Raw genomic sequence first — 16,028 nt, forward strand, 5'->3', positions numbered from 1 at the left:
CTCCTCAATTTTAGTTCACCGGCACTGGTTTTCAGCTTTGGGTAATTTTTCTAAGATAGGAAAGACCTTTTGTGAAAAGAAAACATTGTGTATGGCATTTTGTTGTGTATTTATTCTGTTGAATTTTTTCCCTACTCAGTGGGAAGTCTTGCAGATTTCAGATACATGCCCACATTGAAGCATCACTTTAAGTGGTGAAATCACTGTGAAGGTGCTATCTCCCTCTAAATACTGAATGATATTAAATGTTCCCTTCAGAAAGAAGATGAATGATTGTCTCCCGTTAATTTGGAACAGAATATTTTCTCACCTCTGTGAGATCAATTAGCATTAAGGAGTACATTTAAGATAATTTTAATGAAACATGAAAACCATACTCCAGTTTGTTTTCTCATAAATTAGATTCATATTATTAATCATATCTTGCTCTTCAATCATTAACTTTAGTCAGCTCTTTCTTATTAAAGATAATGGATGCAGAGAACTGTAAGTCAAAGCGGTGCAAGTTGAATGGACAATGAGCTCTGGATTTGGGGCAGAATGGAACATAAATCTTCATAATTACTAAGCTGAAGCTATAATGCAGCCTTCAGACTTTTGAAACACACGACATTACTTTTTTCTTTTTTTTTTTTTTTCTGGATAACATAGGGTCAGATCTAGTGGTTCAGAAAAATCTGCAGTGCATTGACTGTAATTTTAAAACCAAGATATATGTTCCCTATAGGGAAATGAGAACATAGAAGGATGAATAGTATTTAGATTATTATGGCTTTTGCCAAACATTCTGGGAGAAAATATGGAGTTTGTGTTGGATTTGGATGGGAACCATCCTCATACCGTGCCAGACTCCCAGTAGACAAGATGTATGAGACTGAGGTTGCAATTCATTGGGAGGAATTTCTTGCCAGTAAAGCTGATGGCTCTTGTGCCAAGATAAGCTGCAGAATTTATTTCTCTTTATGCCAGTTTCATAGAAAGACAAGCATATTCTGGCTTCTCACCAGAATATTTTCTCACTGACACATCAGAGTGAGCATCTCTACTCATGAATTGCAAAGCGTGTCCAATGATAAATGTGAGAGGTGCAAAAGAACATGAGACCCCCAGAGTACTAGTGCACCTGCCTGGGTTAATTCTTCTCATGATAAGCGGTCTGCCACTCATCTGCATCTCCCACATTCTGATGAGTAATTTCTTGGGGCAAGTAAGATTTGTCTGAATCTTTGCTCTTTCCCAGACAGATAAAATGCCAAATATTTATACACTTAAATAATTAAATAGGGGAAAAAAGGGGACACACATTTTTCATTCTATGTGTTTGAAACTTATTGATTTAGTAACTATCTCATCTGCTTTCCGATTTTTGAAATGTCAGGTTCTATAACTGGATATTTCATTTTTGCAGAAGTTGTGCATTGACTGTCATTTAGAAGTCAGCATTCAGTAATAATGCCCTAAGGAATGTGTCCAACAAAGATTTGGAAAGACTTGTGTGTGTACTTAACTGGATGGTTCCATTCACATCAGTGATACTCTTCTTGTGAATAAAGTTCAGCACATGGATAGCTTCTGTAAAAAGTTAGATTCATACAATGCTGTACTTTTCTATTTGATTTTGTGAAATACTTAGCATTTGAGATATTGTTTGGTAACTGTTGTCCATTTTGGTCTCTACTGATCACTGATATTCAAGTGCTTGTAGTTTAATTTTTCAATTATCTAGGATATATTGCTGACTTTATGCAATGTTGCCCAGTGATTTAAGACAAGTCTATTTTTCTGCATTCCTTTTGCAGGAGACTGCTGGCATGTAACACAAATGAAAGGATCCCATTCCCACCCTGCTATCTAACTAATTCCCCTGACATCCAGACACCAAGCATCAAGCATGTCAGCTTTTTAGTATTTGGGTCAAAGATGACTTAAATAGGGGTAAGACAGCGCAGCGGAACAGTGACCAGGTGCAAGTTCTAGCTCTGTGCATCAAATTTTGTCCTTGACAGTAATTTATGGGCTGAACAGCACAATCAAAAGTTAGATGCTCCAAGGTAGTGTGGTCTTTGATGAATAATGCGGGCACCAGTCTCGGAGGAAAAAGATAAAAACAGAGTGAGATTGTCCAAAATCCTGCCTTAACAGCAGCAAATAGCTCCCAGTAATGATAATTCATTCTCATCGAGCCAGAACCTGGCTGTGGCCATCATACTCCTCAAAGACTGCTGTAAAGTTTCGCCCTGCCCCAAAGTGAGGGAGGGGAGTGGGAATCCAGGCAGACCCTCCTTTCAGGCTCATTCAGGGATATCTCTTCATCGGCGTGAAGAAATTGGTTCTGTCTTAGCCCCTAGAAATGGTTCATGAGTGTGGTATAGCCACACTTTATATGGTAGGGCAGGCTGGACTTTCAGGACCACATTTACACTTAAAGAAAGACATTAGGAAGAAGTAGTCAGTGCAAAGAGTGAGAGGCAGCTGGGTGTTCCTTTAGGGCAGTTTTTTTTCTCTTTAAATGTGCATTGGATAAAAAAGGGTCTTACCTGCAGCCCTTTTTAAAGCGTTATTTCCTAATAAATTGAGGCTTCTGTAGTCATGATGTCTGCTTATCATTTTCTGCTAATGGCTTTTGAATGTTAGCCAAGGTTTGATAGAGTTTAAGTTTCCGTGCAATTAGGTCTCTGGGCAACAGCAGGGAAACCCAGATGAATGCCTGATCTGGTAGGAGAAGTGGCAGTGGGTGCTCAGCCCTGCTGTCAGGCAGCACCTTTCCTGTGGTTCACAGCAATTCCGCCACCCTTGTTCTACAGAGTGGTTACAGGTGGCGGTGGTAAGGTACTGCCTGGGACTTTTCTTTCTTGGCTTTTCAGGATCTACCCCACAGACTTTTAGATCCTGAAATGATCTGTCTGTGAGTTCAAAGAAATAGCAGAGGAAATCCCCAAGAATTCGGGGTGGTGTAATTTGCATTTTTGCAGTCTTGTAAAAGACATCTGATTTAAGACATAGAGATCATTTAAAAGGGCTTTACACACAGCGTCCTACCAGAGAATAAATACTTATGTACACCAGTTTTTCAGCTCTCTGCTAAGGTTGTCAGCTGTGGTGTGGCATTTTAATGATGAGGGCTTAGCTGCTTATGTGTTTCATATGGATGTAGAATAATTACAACGATGCTGATCTAAGTTCCAGTCTTGCAGTTTCTTCCTTCACAATACAGCCCATCTCCCCTACCGTGTGATGTCTATAGCATGGGACAACCCTCCTGTGGTTCCTGTTGCAGCTGCATTGTGCCTGAAAGCTTTAACTCCTACTTGATTAAATTCAGTGGAATTGTTCCAAACTAGCAATTTCCTTATGTAACCTTTTTTCTTTCTTCTAATGAAGCTATCTTTTAGACCATTTGTTTTTCAGTGTTGATTTTGTCAGAATTTAGTAATTTTCAAATTAGTAATTCCCTAAAATAACCTGTTCTATTTTTGTTTCTTCTAGTGAAATATAAATTAACTTTCAGATGACTTGTTTTTCAACATGGATTTTGTCAGAACCTCTTTGTCAGTAGCTTTAAAGTATGTGGGAACACCCAGATCTTTGTAGGGATGCTGCCTATCTGTGTTGGGGGCTTTTATGCCTGTGTTAATTTGGAGTGAGCATTCACGAGGCCAGTTCAGGAAAAATGTGAGAGTATTTAAGGATCAGGTATATGAGACAGGCACAGAGCAGCCAAAGGGAGTTATTTTGAAAGCCGATCTGGTCTTCACATTTTTTGGCCTAGTCCAATTGATTTATCCCCAAGTAAACACCTTAGACACAAAATTATCAGTCAGAATATCCTCAGGGTATTGGATTTGTCAGTTTTATTTGAACCCTTTTGAACTCCTGAGGAATGAATTCAAGAGCTGAGTGGATAGACAGGATGGGTCATTTAAAAAAGTCTTTGACAGGCAGCTAATGGTTCAAGTCAATCCTCTTCAAAAGTAGGTCAAAGATTGGAGTCGTCAGTATGGGAGACAAAGAGGTCTTCCATGCAAACTTTGAATCTTTTAGTGTAATTGAATTATTTTGCTGTAAATAAGGGACATGCCACAATAAGTCCAGTTCCTGGCATGAAGTGTAACAAATTTTGCATTCCTGATTCTGTTCTACGTATTTGTAAATAATGGGTTCATATTTTAAAACTCCCTGTTGTAATATGAAAAGGAATTTATGTGTCACAGTAAAATATGAAATAAAGAACAAATAGCTATGAATACAGATTATGTTTTCTCCAAGAAAGGTTTATGTTACATCTGTTCAGGATGCTTTCCTGGAGACTTAGTGCCAATTTTTTCAAAAACAAAAATATGGCTGAGGAAAAATGTCTTAATTTCTTTCTAATCTTGAAAAATAATTTTAAAAAAAGCTTGATATGCTCACTGTTGTTTTTAAAAACGCCAAATTCTGACTTTCCTCCAAAACAACTTCTGTGGAATAAGGCACATTTACAAAAAATATTTCAAGTAATGAGCATATAACTCTGCAGTTCAGATCAGTTGACCCAAATGCAAGCAAGAAAGTATCCTATGTTAATGTTTTGCTGTGGGTTTTTTTTTTTTTTTCCCTTCTTCCTTCAGGGCAGGAAAAGCATTACCTTCCAAACTGTATTTGGCTGTTGTCCCAGGAATAACCCTCAGACTGGAACTATGACAGGTCTTTCATTTGGCCTGCCATTACTGACTTGTCCCTCCTTTTTCTTGCCTTCCTGACTTTGCTCCCAAATCAAACCATTAGACCCAAAGTTTAACAAACTGTATAATCAGTTGATCTCATGGGCTTTTTTCCCTGTTAAATTAGGTTTAAATGAGACTCTAAACATTTTAGATCAGACAGGTTACCTTGTTCTGCAAAGCTCCAGGTGAATTAGTGGCTCTTAAGAGTTTATAATTATCGTTTTATTAAGCTGTTCCTGTTCATTGACATGCCTGGGCCAGTCCACTGGATGTCAGAGTCCTCTTGTCAGCAGGAAGGTAGCCCCTTTTAACATGTCTTCCTCTGCCTTGTCTCCACAACGTAGAAAAGATACGTTCTTACTTCATTTCAAGAAGTCTTTGAGAAGACAAGACAGTTCTGCATGCTAAAGCTTAATATCCAGCTTGACTCCTAATTCAAGTGAAATGTAGAAGTGGTTTTATCTTGCCAGTGATGTAGTTATTTAGTTAAAGTAACAGCTTTTCATCATGGTGTTCACAGTTACTCAAGCTGCAACTAGAGAAGAGAGCAACACGGTCCTCTGCAGCCTGTTGCGTCCACTCCTGTACAGTCGTGGTTTCCCCAGGGACTCTGCCTGAGTTTCCTCCTGTAGCTAGCAGTGAGTGCCATTGCACCCTTCAGACGAGGCTTCTTGCAGTGCAGCCTGGCCTGGTGTTAACTTGCTGTGTATCTTTGAGCAAATCTGGGCACCTTTCCCATGGTCAGAGCCAGTCCTCTGATCCTTCCCTAGCAAGCTATAGGTGTACCTGCCTTTGAATTCCTGTTTGCTGCCAAGCTTACAGATCTCCCAGCACACCTGACTGCCCATCTGTCTGCCTCCTAGGAGGTCACTGCAGCCACCCTTCCCCTCTGCAAGCTTTTGTGCCTTTCACCAAAGCTTCTGTTCTGTTCAAGGCGCTCTTTCATCCATGTGCTTGTGTTTCCCTCGCATTCCCCAGGACGGTCCCCCCTAGTCTAATGATGGGTGATGGGGAGGTGCTTTTGGCTGTGTCCGTCTCAGTGCACTAGTTTGTATTTACTCATGCCTTACCAGCTAGGGGGTTCCTTCTGGGCAAGGCATTTTGGAGTGATGTAGTCATGTGAAACACATGCCTATAATTACAAATGAGGGGCATCCGTATTCCAGGCAGCAGGCCATGCAATTCACAGCTCCACTGACAGCTCCCTGTGATGTATCACTGACGCTGATGTGTTGTAAACTTGCAAGGGCAGGCAGAGAGGCAAGTGGAATGAAGGAGGGTATTAATTCACTACTGATTGAATCAGATTTCATCAGTTGTAAAATTAGAGTGGATCAGTTTTCAGTTGCTGCTGGTTATCTGAGCCTATTAGTAGTAATTAGAGAGCTATAAATAGATAAATTTAAAATATTTGAAGTTCTAGCCAGAGGAAAAGTCTGACTATAGATTTCAGTAAACACTTAGATAGCGTGGCTCCTGGTGTGCCGTACAGGGAGTGGGTTCTCTTGGAATGTGCAGTTTAATGGCATTTGGCTGTCACTGATTATTTAGAAATGAAGTGAGAGAAGCAGGCTGTATTCCTGTCTGGGCAGCAAATAGATTGACCTGAATCTGAACTTCTTGCCAGCTGCCTCTGTATATCCATAATGTGTGTGCATGATATATTGCAGTAAGTATGAATTTAATTTTTATGTTGCCAGTGTCACTTTGAAACAAAATGGGAGTAAAGTTCTTTCAAAGGCTTTGGGAAAGCCCTGACTGCAGAATAACATTTGCATTGACTTCTTGGTCCTAAAACTCTAATTAAATTATTGATTATGAAGCTGGCTGCTTTCTTAATAGTTCCTAATGTAACAATTAAAGCAAACTAAGTAATTAAAAATGAAAAGATCGGTCCACAAGTACAATCTTCAGAAGGTCATTTTCAACTTAATCGCTTTTTTGAAAGAGGCAAGAATAAAACAAATGAGTCCTTAGTAAAAACGCAATTTAGTGCGTGTATGAGTGTAATAATGTTCCTACCAGATTACCACTGGCCACCCAATACCTTAATTAATTAAAAATAATAGCTAAATTTACTTAGTTGATATTATATTAATACCTCTCTTCCCAGACCAGACCTCCGTTGTGTGAAGAGCGGTAGAAGGTAAATAGCCATAGCATGCTTCTCCTCTGGACAACTGATAACCAAGGCAGAAGGCAGAAGCTTCAGCAAAAGAGAGCACAAAATTTCAGTGAAACCATTATGTTACTGTTTGACAATATAAACAATGCTTTGTACTACACAGACCATTTATTAGCAACTTTTTTATAGGCATGAGAAGTAAGGGGGAAATTTTTAGAGGTCAGTCAAATTGGCCCATGGACATTTGTAGGTGTGAAATGTAGCAGGGAGGAAAGCACAAAGGTTTTTGGCAGAAAATTTTCAAAAAAACACTTAACACTGTCCCTTTTGACAGAGCAGAAGTGAGAGGTGACACTGGAGGATTTAAGAAGTGGTAGAAAGTTTAGAATCTATGAGCAAAAAATAGCCATTCATAAGCAAGGTACAGAGCCAGGCACTGTTCAGTTTCCCCCTGAATGGAGAACTACTGGGTTTTGTACTGATTGTATTCTGTACTTTGGGCTTTTCACAAGGTGATCATAATGTTATATGAAGTAAAATCAGTCACAGCTTTTGCATCATCTCTGAAATTTAGCTATCATGTGCTGACAAGCCAGGGAAGGAAACACATTTGAGATGAAAGCTCTATTACAAATACTTCACCCTCTGCCACAGATCTTTCAGTATAAAATGTCTAGCTTACATATCACTGCAAAAGTAGCTAATTGCTGCAATAGTTCCTAGGTATGAAGACAGCCTGTTCTGCAGCCTGTTACAAATGTAGTTCAGTATCGCCATACTACTTGCACACACAGGCTAATCGTAAACTAAGTCAAACTTTGAAGCGCGGATGTGGAAATTTGCTAGGCAAACACCTGCGATATTCAGCACCTCCTGTGCCCGTAGAATGTGTATTCCTGTGCACAGGGAAATTCATTAAACCATGGGAGACAGAATTCAGATAAGCACGTACGTCAAAGAAATACATGTCAGGGGTATCTGGAAGTTGTCTAATATTGTGAGCTTTATAGACATTTGGGGAACTGAGCTCCCATGAATAGTTACTGTGCACAGCAACTGTAAACACTTTCTCTAGATAGTAATTGTCATGCTTGCTGCAGTTAGCTTCTGCTTCAACGCATTTGCTCAGAACCAAATCCTATTCTTGATGAGACAGTGGGGGGAAATATTACTATGCTGTTCAGGTTGTGTAAGAAACAGACAAATCTGTTAGTCTGTTAAGTTAAAGGCATTACATCTTCAATGCTCTTTTCCCTTTCCACAATGAATTGTGGAATCTTCTTTCCTCACATACTAATTGAGGAAAGCAGATTACAGATGTGAACTTTTCATGAAAGGTCCTCTTAGTGGATCAGCATGTCCGCCTCTCCACCTGCATACCTACAATGCTCTGCCATGTTATGCTGAAGAAAAGGAGTGGGCAGTTTGTTATCTTTCCTTTTATCTGAATTCCCCACCAGCTGTTTTTATGTGCTGCTAAGTACAGAGCTGCTGTTCTGTCAGGCTGAAGTAAGGCGTCTGGACACGCTTGTCTATACAGAATAGGCTATGATGGGTTTTTACTTTTCAAATGCAAAGATCACACTAGAGTCTCTACTCCAAGCATGAGCTGTTATATATCAAAACATGTACTCCACTGTCCTGTCCCAGACATAGCTGTAAGAACTGAAGTTTCAGAAGTCTGATGACATGGTGACTGTGGCTACATATTCTCAAAAAAATCTATTAAAAAAAACCTAACCAAACAAACCCCAAACCTTACAAATCAATTTCCTTTCTACTAACAATAATGTTGTGAAGTAAGTAACATATTTTCAATAAATAGCTTTCCAATTTGGTAAATACTGAATCAAAACGTTGGTGGTGAATCAATCTGTCGCTTTGTATAGATTACTCCCTTCTAACCGCTACTGCTTGTGTATAGATTTATTTCCATTCTGGCTCCCCACAGCCTCAGGGGGTGGCTTCTTTAGACTTCCCGTTCACATGTCCTTGTCATAATAGCAAAAGAGATACTGTCCGGGAAATGCCTTGAATGGAAAAACAGGCAGGCCTTTGGGATGACTTCAGCTGTGTGTTCAAAAAACTGGAATTTCAGAGCTTGCAAGATATTTGCTTAAAAAATACTTTCTTGCTGCTTCAAGAAAGCTTAAGCAGTCAATTTTAAGCGTTATCTGCAAAATAGTTGAGGATCCTATTTTTGAAGGAAAAGCTGTAGGCTGTCAAATTGGTTTTGAGTAGGATGCCCCATGCACCGTCAATGGATAGTGAAAGTTTGCAGTGGTAATTCATATTTCAAACGTTTCCCATATGATAGAATTTTTGTACTGCATATTTAATGTACAGAGAACTGCCAGGCAGACACAGGTATAAAACAGTTTTCTGCTCTGATACCCCCAAGGCAACAGCATGGAGAGGCGTTGTTCACATTTTATGATCCAAGGCCGAAATTCAACTCTTTGATTATAATTGAATTCAGCTTCCATATTTATAAGCATGATAGATAGTTGGGGACATTTTATGTTGAGAGGCAGCATGATTGGTCTAATACAAAACTGATATGAAATTTGGGAGATGCTGCTTCTCTTCCTGACGCAGCCAGGAATTTTCTTATGAGTAGCAGGCATATCACTTCACCTCTTTTCCATCTTCCCTTTCATCCTTTCTTGTTGATGTAGACTGCAGCACAGGGCATGAAAAAAAGAATTTAAAAAGTAAGAGCCTCGCCATCTCACAGTGTGCTGTACTAATAATCTAAAGATGATTCAGCTGAAGTCCTAAAATACGAACATATTCAATTGTCTCTTTCTGGAATCTTTTTTTCCACTTGTGTCTTTTGGGTTATTCTGTCAAAAGGATTAAATTGATGTAAATGAGAGATAGACCTCGTTGCTCAAATGGTAGAGGTGAAATGAAAAAAATGTTGTCCTGAGAAGGAGCTTCAGGTGTTGTACACTACTCATGCGGACGTCAGGAGACATTAGCATGGGCTATTGGAGAGGAGAAGCAATGAGGCAGCACCTAATTTGTGCTGTACAGTTCTATTTAAAATTGCTCCAGTAGACTACCCTGATGGGATTTCATACTGCCTATAGAAATAGGAATGCATGTTCTTTTGTTGTCTTTCAGAAGAGGTAATGTGATGGTGTAATCGTGAAATTGTCAAAACTAGTAATGACTCACTTTGTGGAGAACTGCCTGTGCTGGCATCCTGAGACCCTCAAGTGTCCCAACTCTGCAGCAATGAATACAAGGCAGTGCTAATTACATGCTGTAATGTATGTGAAGCACCTAAATTATATCTGTCTAAGTCACCGTACTGGTCTGGACTTTCCTAACAACAGGATGGTATTCCATGTGAATAGCTGTGTCATTCTAGTTAACAGCCAGGTTTCTTGCATCATAACATTTGCCCAGGCCCTTTGTCTGGAGGCAAGCTCCTCCTCAAAGTGCTGCGGGATAGCTTACAGAATTTCCTCTGTGTGTTTTCCTCTCCTGTGTTTAACGGTATCTCCTTTGTTTTCTTAGAACAATTAGGCATACCTCAAGGATGCACATGTATCAAAGCAGTCAGCATGCAATTCCTCATCCCTACCATAAATCCCAGTCACACATACTATCCCGTGCCAAATCCAATCGTGAGTGCACTAATCCCTTCACAAATGCTGTGTTTGTGTGCTTTGGGAGCTTTGTGTCCTGCTTTCCTGGCAGGCTGAGCTCCGTCAGCTTCTTCTCAGGAAGCAATTTCAGAGCCCCTCTTGATTGTGAGGTGATTTCAGAGCTAGGGCAGAAAAACAAGCTTCAGCAGCAGCATTGTTGTCTCTCAAGTTCAGATTTCTGGCAATAGTTTGCTGCAGCACTACTAAAATTAATTGTTTCAGGACCTAAAGGGTCCTGGCACCAACACAGGAGGAACGGAACTCTGCCAAAAAGGTAGCAGCAGTTGATCCCCTGAGAACTGACTGTTCCTGCATCACTCAGCGTGGTTTTCAGGACAGAAAGGATTTAACAGTAAACACTGGTTTTACAGTTTATTTAGCTTTTCATTTTCTCTAAAAATAAATATGTAATTATTGCATTCCTCTTTTTCCTCTTTTGTGGCTCAAGCCCAGCTTCTCTGCCTCCAAGTGGGTTTCAGGCCAGTGTTTGCAAATGATAGTATTTTACATGCCAGTCCCTTACTCAGGTGATTGTTTCTTTCCCCTCAAAAATGTTTTATAAAGAAGCAACAATCTTTCAAAAAGAAGACATTTATCACACACAGATTGGAAACACTAGGACAAAACTGATAGGCGAGATGCAAAATTTAGCAATGTGACAAAGCCTTTGTACATAATCTTCCCCTGTTGGTGACTAGAATAAATATCAATGGTCCAATTTTCCACTGTGAACAAGCTCAGCTCAGCATGGGAAAGGAGGCACTTGGTGATATATGCTGATACGACTGTGCCACAGTCCTTCTTTTATTTAAATCTCTCCTATTTTATATTAGGTTTGTGCAAAAGCAACAAAGAGTTGCTTTAGCAAGAAGCCACAGAAGAGTAGGAGTGGTCAGGGCGAAAGTAAGGCCAGGTGGGACCCTCTGCATGTTGCACTGCAAGATCTACCCCAATCCTGCTGCCGAACCTGCCCCCCTTTCCAGCCCCACCCAGTAATGGCATGCAACTGGTTTTACTAGTTGAGATGGAACCCAAGAAAGTTGAGGCTGGGACTCGGTGCTTTTTGGAAATGCAGGTAGCATGTCCACCTGTCTCAGCTTGTGCCTCAGGAAGTATGCAACCTTTTGACAAATGCCCTTGTGTTAACTCTACTTGCCATTTATTTTGAAGTTTATCCTTATAATTGTGACAATGACAGACTTTTGTAATTTATCTTTTGTTTTCCTTCTGTGTTTAGTGAAAACTTGCATGCAGTCACACAGTTTATATTTTAACCATGATCCTAACTGGCCATTGTGCTGTCTCCTTTGGTTAAGTAAGAAATGGAGAGACATTCCCTCGCTGGCTCTGCAGCATTTGGGAGACCTCATGAACGTGCCTTGTCAGGCACACTCTCCCGCCAACCCCCAGATTGTCTCTGTGGCTCTCCTGCAGTGCAACCATCACAGAGAAGGGCTATGGGATAACTTAAAGTCAGACCTTTTTACATAAGAAACTTGGGGCCCAAGTACTTTATTTTCCACAGTTAAAGTGTTAATAGGCTTCAGTCATATTTGTAATGAGTATACTCTGAATTTAAAAAAATGCCAAGTTCCTAGGAAATAGGTTAGGAGATACAAGATACTTTGAGAGAAAAAAAAAAAGAAAAAAACCCCACAGTAAACCCCCACAGTTTTATCCTGCGAAAAACTGTGTAACATGTTTGAATAATTTTGGTTTAGGGGCAGGGTTTTTTGCGAATTTGGTTCCTTCTAAAATCTTTCCTTTCCAAATCTGGAAAATGGGTTTTACAAGATCTCCTACAGATTTGCAGAGTATTCCCATTTTTGGTTCCCTTTTAATCATGTTATTAAAAATTAGCCCTCTGTCAGTTCCTCTCTGAATAATGCAGAGCCTCATGTCTCAAATTCCCCCCACCACCGGCAGCAGCAGACATGACCCATGATGATGAAGTTCAGCTGGATTCAGTTGAGCATAGGCAGGGAGAGGGCTGACGTTCCCCCATGGGGGACTGCTTTTCCGGGGTCTGGCTGAGGACACCCCGCAGCTGAGCAACCTTAAGGGCACACATGCACTCCTCTCCAGTACAACCTTTCTGAGACCTGACATCAGGGCACATGACATCTCTGGAGCTTGAGGGTTTTATTTCAGAAGAATAATTGCCCTACTTTAAATAGAGCAGCTTTGCTGTGGCTAAGACTGATTTTTTTTTTTTCTTTGTGACATTCATTTGTTATTACTTTTGGGGTTTGTTTTTTTGTTTTAAATCCAGAAACTACTCTTTCTCTGGAGGAAAAATGTGCATATTGTTATCAAGATTTTATTTTTAATTTAGGTCCTAGTGTTTCCAGTAGAGTATGACTTGCTATAAATGAGAGTTAAACGATTGTTGAATACATACCTGTGAGTTAAAAAGTGTGTGTCTACGAATGTGGGGGGAGTATGTGTGCACACATTTTTCTAGATATATTTTGCTCTCTCAGAAACATTAATTAGTAGTCAAGAGTAAATAGCTGTATTAAACCTAAAATGATAAAAACATTATTATTTTACACTGCATAAAACCCAAAAAACCCCAGTAAATAGTGTCTACTAGTGTAATGTTCAAAAATGGGTTGGCTTTATGATCACAGCCCATAACTGCCTGCTGTTTGACTTAGACATGTTACTTTTGAGAACTTTGGTTATTAAATTAATGAAGCAACTTATATTATTTACTAATCTCACTCAACATTAGCAAGTGGATTGCATTTCCTAATTAGCATGTAAGGAAATAGATAATAAAGCTTTTCCTTAAAAATATGTATTGCCAGTTTCCACACCTTTATTCCAAACTTTCTCATTTTAACCTGCCAAAATGAAATAAATGTCTGTTGGGGGTATGAAAAAAAGTAATTACTTTCCTTCTCCTTTACCTTTCTCTTAATTAACTTTTAATGTATGCTGTTACTCAGGGAGCATCCCTTAATAGTAAATGTGTCTAAACCAGAAAAGACAGAGATTTAAATGATTTAGATAAACATCTGCCTAACATAGAGGCATAAAAATTACAGATTCAGAAAAACAGTGGTTTACTGCCAGCATTTGCAGACAAAAAAAACACCAAAAAATTGTTTTCTTTTTCTATAAATCTTCTTCCCTTGTGTATGTGAGCTTAAAGGAAATGATCAAGCCTTCAGGTGCAGGTGACACGGATTGCAAATAGTGTCTAATAATATAAGCTTTCTGAATATCACCAAATTGCACTATGGGCATCACCAAATTAACAGAGATTTTGAAGGAAGACATGTTCTTTCTGGTATAAAATGCAATGTTTTGACTTGTTCTAGAGCAGCCCTCTTCTTAATTTAAGACACGAAATGGAAAAAGAGTTGTGGTTTCTATCCATAGTTTCTGCCTACCTGACTATATAACGCTATCCCATACCGGTATTAAATAACTCTGTTTAGATAAATTGCTTCTGTCTAGCAATTTAGAACAATCTTCTAAAGTAATATGCAGTAAGAGTGTATTAAAATAATTGCCTGCTATTTATTTTCAGCAATATTCAACTGTCAGAAATGACATAATAAAAAGAAATATTTTGTCAAAATCTCAAGATTTCCAATAGCTGAATCAATAGAGTAAATACAATTATTGTTGTATATAGTTTTCCAAATAATGATAGAGATTAAGGATGTGTTCCAAACCTAAACACAAAATCTCTCCTAACATTGTTTGAAAATTAACTGATGAAAGATAATTTAACCATAAAATACTGATTGACCTAAATATTTCTGTGGAAACGTCTTTATTTTACAAGCTTCTCTTACATGCTAGGCAGCATTCCAGTGAGAACTTTCTTCATCCCCTGGGAGGGAGCAGGGGGGGTTCAGTGCCAGCCCCCCAAAAAGGGCTTCTGAGGTGGGCAGAGCACAGACTTTGGAGTCCGCACTCCTGGCATGGGCTGTGCAAAAGAGCTGCTCTGCTGCTGAAGACCTGGGGAGCCCAAGTATGGCTGACTGGAATTCATACTGTCAAAAAACCTATCATAAATAGAAATTTGGAACCCCATAGTTTGTATTAGATGCATAAAATGAGTCATGCATGCTTTTTTTTCTTTTTTTTACTTGTTTCTTTTCAATTCTTGACTTCAGCATAATACTGTGCAACTGGAGATATACCAGAATGGAACAAATGTAAGTAAAAAATACATCCTCCAGCATCTCACAGTGTTTCTCAAGAGTTTGAATGAGGTGTGAAGGGACACGGTGTTGATTTCTTTAGCAAGACATACCAAATCTCAGCTTCACTCATTGCTGTATAAGCCATGCTGTTTTCATGGCACTCTTGTACCCCACCGGAAAGTGTTTCCTCTGCAGTTTTCAGCCCACTGCTTTGTGCTCTTGTGTTATTACAAAAGCGCTACTCTCTGGCTCTAGTAATTCATCTGATGGCAGAACATGACTAACTTGAACTGAGTTGTGTAGTCTGCCTTACAGTAGTGGTGTCATAACTCAGAAGTGTCATTTGTGATAGCTGGTGTGCTTGAAAATTCATAGTGTATATTTCACGCAGGGGAAATGCTGGTTCTGAGAGAGGTGTATCCAAGTTTTCTACCCTAATTTTGGATCTCCAAGCAACAATAAAGTGACATCATTCCCGGGAGGAAGTGTTTTTTTAATAATCAAACACCTTTCTGAGATTTTGAAAAAAACTTCCTACTTGGATTAGGATGAAAAGTCAATAACTTGAAAACTTTCTGTGTATCAATACATGGATAAAATCTCTATTCTGAACAACCAAACTGTAGTGTCACCAGAATTTTGAAATATTCTCCTTTGACAATTTTGATCTATTTTTCAGTTTCTAAAAATATACTTAAATCTAAACTTGCTAACGTTTTAGGACAGAAAGTTGTTTTGATTCAGGAAGCCAAAGATTTTTAAAAGGTGATTTTTAACACCTCTGATATTTATTTTACCAAATGCATGTCAGTTGATTTATTTAAACTGACCTGTATCTTGATCAGGTTTATTGTTTAAAAAGTCTTTATTTCCCCCCAGCAAACATATTGTCAATACCTACCTCACTTGCTCCAGTTGACAACACTTCTGTTGATAAGAGGACATGAATTAAAACATGAAAGAAAGCATGAAAGTGAGTAATATCAGACCTGTGTGCTGGGTGTTCAGGACTGTTTTCACATGAAAGCTCTGGAATAACTGTATATTCTGATTTCTTCTGGCTGGATTGGACTCCACCCATGATCTCCCTTATTAATGCACTGATGAGAAGTGTCACATATGGCAGACGTGGCTTCAGTGCCCAGCAGTGTGGGTGTACCCTGATATATGGGGAGCTTTCTCTCGATGTTTTATGTTGCGGCTGAGGGGCTACAATCATCTTTTGCCAGACTCTCGCTTACCTTCTCTCCTTATTGCCTGGATCTTATCATACTAAACCCGACATACTGCTATGAGCAAAACCAGTCAGAATGATACATGAGGTGGCTTCAAGACAATAAAAATTAGGTAGGCATCCATTCTCTGTCAGTGTTAC

The 16,028-nt window shown here is 39.3% G+C and overlaps 1 protein-coding gene across 1 annotated transcript in view; it reads left to right on the plus strand.

The window, feature by feature from the left end:
- Positions 1-16,028, plus strand: part of SPAG16 (sperm associated antigen 16) — a 432,336-nt gene that overhangs the window by 270,375 nt on the left and 145,933 nt on the right.

This window comes from Pelecanus crispus, chromosome 5 (genome assembly GCF_030463565.1).
Source record: "Pelecanus crispus isolate bPelCri1 chromosome 5, bPelCri1.pri, whole genome shotgun sequence".
NCBI lineage: Eukaryota > Metazoa > Chordata > Aves > Pelecaniformes > Pelecanidae > Pelecanus > Pelecanus crispus.